The 5,800-nt window shown below is 38.0% G+C and overlaps 1 long non-coding RNA gene across 1 annotated transcript; it reads left to right on the top strand.

Moving 5' to 3' along the window:
* The first annotated feature begins 2,182 nt into the window (after positions 1-2,182).
* Positions 2,183-4,755, top strand: LOC117501900. The gene is made up of 3 exons (XR_004558121.1): positions 2,183-2,244; positions 2,726-2,835; positions 4,699-4,755. It is a non-coding gene; the product is annotated as an uncharacterized LOC117501900 (long non-coding RNA).
* The last annotated feature ends 1,045 nt before the right edge of the window (positions 4,756-5,800 follow it).

Below are 5,800 nucleotides of genomic sequence, written 5' to 3'. Positions count from 1 at the left end.
ATATTGCGCAAATGCAGAAAAACAGTCCTACATATTTGTTTAATATGCACATTGAAGGACATATCCTGATCAAAAATGACTCCAAGATTTCTCACAGTATTACTAGAGGTTAGGGTAATGCCATCCAGAGTAAGGATCTGGTTAGACACCATGTTTCTAAGATTTGTGGGGCCAAGTACAATAACTTCAGTTTTATCTGAGTTTAAAAGCAGGAAATTAGAGGTCATCCATGTCTTTATGTCTGTAAGACAATCCTGCAGTTTAGCTAATTGGTGTGTGTCCTCTGGCTTCATGGATAGATAAAGCTGGGTATCATCTGCGTAACAATGAAAATTTAAGCAATGCTGTCTAATAATACTGCCTAAGGGAAGCATGTATAAAGTGAATAAAATTGGTCCTAGCACAGAACCTTGTGGAACTCCATAATTAACCTTAGTCTGTGAAGTAGATTCCCCATTTACATGAACAAATTGTAATCTATTAGACAAATATGATTCAAACCACGGCAGCGCAGTGCCTTTAATACCTATGGCATGCTCTAACCCACCCGGAAGCGAACATTTGCAAACATCAAACAAATGTTCATATAATGTTTGTTTACTGTTCAGCAAGTTTGCAAACGTTCATGTAATGTTCATGATGTTTGTCTAATGTTTGCATGGAAAGCGAAAATTTGCGAACATCAAGTGAACGTTCATAGAATGTTCATTTACTGTTCAGCAAGTTTGCAAATGTTCATATAATGTTTGTGATGTTTGTCTAATGTTTGCATGAAAGCAAACATTAGACAAACATGTAAGCAAACATTTGCAAAAATCAATCGTTTATAGAATGTATGCTTAATGTTCAGTGTGTTTGCGAACATTCACATAATGTTCATGTTGTATGTGTAAAGCTTGCCTCTAAATAAAAGTATAAATTAAATTATTATTTAATTATTACAATTATTTTGTAAAATTTCATATTACAGGAAAACATTAAATATCATTTACTGCCTACAGAAAGTTAATGTTGGACTCTATTTAAATTATGTGTGCAAACATAGGTAGAATGAACAATAGGAAATGATTTCAACACTCATGGTAACCAATAATATGTCGATTTATGATTTATTCAGACCTACTGAATATACGAGAGTAGGCTGAAAAGTTCTAAGGCTCCCCATGAAGGAGTAATGCATTAACTGCATTATAGTGAGCCTTAGAACTTTTCAGCCTACCCTCGTATAATTTCAAGATTACTGTGATAAACTGACAGAGCTAACTCAGAAACATGTCTTGGGGCAACTTGCATAAACATGCACTCTGTTAATTGGAATATTATTTTTGCAATAAAAAATTTACATCACTACAGACTGTGATTGTCAGCTACTGAAATATGTTTTTTTATGGAAACAGATTGCAATGGCAGCTAATTATCCAGAAGTCCGACAGACCTGAGTTACATACATTTTGCCATATTTTCTAAAAGCATAATATCTTTAGCATTTTTGGAAATAAGGAAAAATACATTAAAGGTATTAAAATTGATTTACAACATAATGTTTTCAACATGCATGAGCAGGAAACATTGACATTTAAATAAAACAGCTCATAGACAAATAATATTTTTTTACTGGTCACTTCACAACTTGCAGTTCAAACATTATCAGACATGTTTTTAAACAAACATGCTGAACATGAGATGAATAGTCACACATGTCACAGTCTAACAGTGTTTGGTGGGAATTATTACCATAACAACATATTTCTTCCTTTCTGATTCCTTTAATTTCAGCTGCTCAATTCATGTTTTCAGTGAGGCATGATATTATAATTATCCAGGGTAAAACATGTACATTGTACACATTATAACACCTGGATACAATCATTTCTGAATGTAAAATGCAACATTCTCATTCTGGTAAAAAAAAAAACAAAAAAAAAGCTTGTAGTGCTCTCCACCAAACAGTTGGTGGCAGTGGTGCACCGAGTTGGGTTAAAACCCGCTGTTTAACAAAGAAGAAGAAGAACACGACTTGGCTAACTAACAGTGCTGCATGCTCTCCGCTCTCTTTTGGCAAATAAAAGTTTATGTTCAAGACGTTAATTTGCCTGTTCAGTCTCTATACTACGATTAAGAGACCACTGAGAGCAGAAGAGGAGACTAACGCTGGATGATCATCGACTGGATCACAGAAAACCAACACAACCACGAGTTAGCAGCTAGCTTCAAATGGCGAGGCCTTCCTACAGTCATCACGAGGTAACGGAACCTGATGTGAGCACAAACCCATTTTAGACAGAAAAGACAGAACTTGCTTGAAGCTTGATTATGCCAGACATGGACTAATGAGAACCAAACCAGCACATTTTTGACTAGCACGGAGCTAACGTTAGCCACAGAGAGGCACAGGCCTAATTCATATTTTGTCCATGTTTTAATATATTCTGATATTAAGCCAGAAGCCTAAAGGTGTCAATAAGGTGTGTCTCACTTCCAAGGACATGCAGGTTGGGTGAATTGGAAACTTTATAATTGTCCAGGTCACTTATAAAAGAGGTCTCGATCTCAAAGGGACTAATTTGCTTAAATAAATGCTAAATTTAAAATATGCATAACTTTTTGTGACCATGACTAAAATATATACTCTGTCTTTAAGTTTAAGTAATGTCAGTGCCCAGAAAGAGACTTTATAAAGATAAGTTTGATAATATTTTCGATCATTGTTTGTTCCCCACCACAGTAACCATGCCTGCTGCCTTAAGAGTTGTTAAATCACTGAATCCTCCATCTGACCAGTCGGTTGAGTGTGTGTCTGCAGTTGATTCACATCAGCCTGATCCTTATCCAGAGGTTTGTACTATAATGGTTAAATAAGATTGTTCAGTGTCTTGTGCCAGAAGATTCTAAAAATTCACATTCAGCAAGCAAAATATTCAAAATTTCTGGCAAGAAATATTCTGTTCTATTTGGGATATAATTTGAAAATACAGTAAAATCTGCCAGTAATGAAGTTGTATATACTAACTTTCCTTATTTAAAGAAATAATTTACAGGTCGTGTTACTTAATTGACATGTTTATTTATTGCTGATATAAAGTTACAGAATTCCTTTTATAAAAACTCGGTTTCTATGTCCCTTGCATAATGTTTCATTTGCATAGTGTGTGCATACTGTCTATGGTACCATACACTTGAAACAGGAGGACTTGTATGCTATACTACTGAGGTTTACCACCTTATCTGGTGTGGGAAAAGTGATCTGTCCAAAAAAAAAAATTTTTTGAGATTCTTTTGGTGGGTAAATAGACCTGAGAAAGCACCAGAATTGGGGCTGAAACGATGAGTCGAGTAACTTGAATAATTCGATTACAAAAACTGTTTGAGGCAAATTCTGTGCCTCGAAGCTTCGTTTAATGTTGTAGCAAATATGTCAGGCCTGTGTGTGGCGCTGCAACATCCACAGAAAAAAAAACAAAAGGCGAGCATAACAGCTAATCAAATTAGCAACGATAGCTACCGCTTTCCAACGTGACATAGAGTAAAATAAAGCCTTTTAAGAGAAAGATGGTCCACACTGATCATCTGAAATAGACTTACTGTGCATTTAAAGCAAAGCAGTGTGTTTGTCTATTTTTCTGCTCTACGTGGGGAGGGACTATTGACCCGGTGGCCAGCTGCTGTCTCTCTCTGCCCAGCGTGAGGAGCTCTCAGACCGGGCGAGTCACAGCTCTGTCCCCGGCTACATTGACAAACAGCAGAAGTCCACTCTTTCTTCTGTGTTTACCTTCAGACTCACACAGTGAGTGTTTCACTTTTTAATGATGCGTTTTTGGGCAACACACAACACTTCACGAACACGGTAACTTAAATAATAAAAAACTGACTGCGATGCTGCATGTTCAACCTCCAGCTGAAATGCATCTGCTGAAGAGAAAGAGGGATAAAAAAATCACACAGGGACCCAGTCCATCAACCTTTATTTAAAAAAAAAAAAAAAAAACTTGGTTAATTTTTACAAATTGGACAAAACAAAATAGAAGGCTACATCCCATCGCCATTTCAGCAAAATGACAGTGACATTGTGCCATTGCTTATAGACAGCCCATTGATGTTGGTTAAAACGCAAAAGTACTTTTTATCCGATTACTCGATTAATCGCCAGAATAATCGATAGAATACTTGACTGCTAAAATAATTGATACCTACAGCACTAACCAGAATGCATTTGAGATTTCACATTTTTCTGGGGGACAACCACCTGACCAACCATCAGGGCCTTGCCAAGATCTTTCAAGTTTGTTTTTTTTTTTTTTTCCTCCATGGCTCACTTTCATCACTGAGTGGTGGCCAAGTGGTTAATGCGCTTGGTTTCAGTGCAAAAGGTTCCGGGCTCAAATCCCACCCCTGCCACATTTCTCCATGTAATGTGGAGTTGCATCAGGAAGGGCATCCGGCGTAAAACCTGTGCCAATTCAACATGCAGATCCACCTCAGATTTGCTGTGGCGACCCCGAGTGCAAACAAGGGAGCAGCCGAAGGGACTTACTTACCTACTTACTTTCATCACTCAGTTCATTCACAGATTTGTCTGTGCTGAAGATGAAAGGTCAACAGCATTGGTTTAATCCTTTGTGAAGCATAGGATTTAATGTAAAGTGAGAACTTCTGTATTAAGGTTGTAACATATGGATCTATATACATTTTGTGTTCCAGGAGAAGCAGAATGACATCATTCACAGTATCAAACAGCTAAATGACAGAGTTGGTGCACTGCATCCTTGGACTGTCCCTGAAAGTGTCGGTTCCCAGACATACCAGGAGAGAGAACAATGTGGACGCTGCTAAGATGATCATCTGAAGAATGGCCAGCTAAACCAGAAGTGTGGGCTTGAACCAATTCCAAGCAGTGCCTGGAAGTAATGGGCCTTCCAGTAAAGTCACTCAAAGAAGTGAGTTAATGTGTTTTCTGTTTGTTAGATCCTCATCACCTTAATAAAGTTTTGCTGTTTCATTTTTTACACAGTATATTATGAAACATGCTGTATTTATGGAAATACGGTAACTAAAGCCTTTCACATTGCATGCTTTATACGCATCAGGCGTCGCGTCAACGCCTCCCACACCCCCGACGCGTTCCGTGTGGCAAGGGGGCTTTTGCTCAGATGTTTGTTTGTTTTTTTTTTTCTTTCTCCAGAGGAAAGCTGAGTGATCGCCATGTTGTATGTGCGTCGATGAACCACGAAAAAGCTTTAATACAGCAGTCAAATTAATTTTGAGGTTTAAAAAAAACATTTGCAAGGATTTTTCTTCAGAAAACTGCTCTGTATAAATGAGCAGTCCTGTGACACCTTCCTGTTTTGTAGGCATCAGTGGTTTCTGCCGCTAGTCTTCCATGTTTGGACCCGACACATTGTTTCTTTTGGACAGTGTGAAGCTTTGTCACAGTTCAGAGCGGCAAAAGTTGGATTGGGTTGAACTTTTACCACATCAGCCTGTTGACAAGCAGGAATGTGCACACTCCCGGCAGAAGCGATGGTTTAGCTCGGCTTTTGACGTGACGCTTCAGACGCCTCTAAAAAGCAACGCATTTCATTGAAAATACTTTTTAGACCGATTTGTGGCGCCTCTGATGCTTCCAAAGCATGTGGTGTGAAAAGTCCTTTACACAAATAACGGTGGGTACAGAGGATTAATCATTTTTGTCTGATCTGCTTTCACCTGTGTGGTAAGCCTAATTGATAACTAAATTGAGAAAATTCTGGAAGCAATAAAAACAGCTTGTTAAAAATATAGGGCCTGTCCAATAAGGTGCTGA

This window comes from Thalassophryne amazonica, chromosome 20 (assembly GCF_902500255.1).
Source record: "Thalassophryne amazonica chromosome 20, fThaAma1.1, whole genome shotgun sequence".
NCBI classification, from domain to species: domain Eukaryota; kingdom Metazoa; phylum Chordata; class Actinopteri; order Batrachoidiformes; family Batrachoididae; genus Thalassophryne; species Thalassophryne amazonica.
This window is presented reverse-complemented; position numbering and strand designations above follow the sequence as displayed.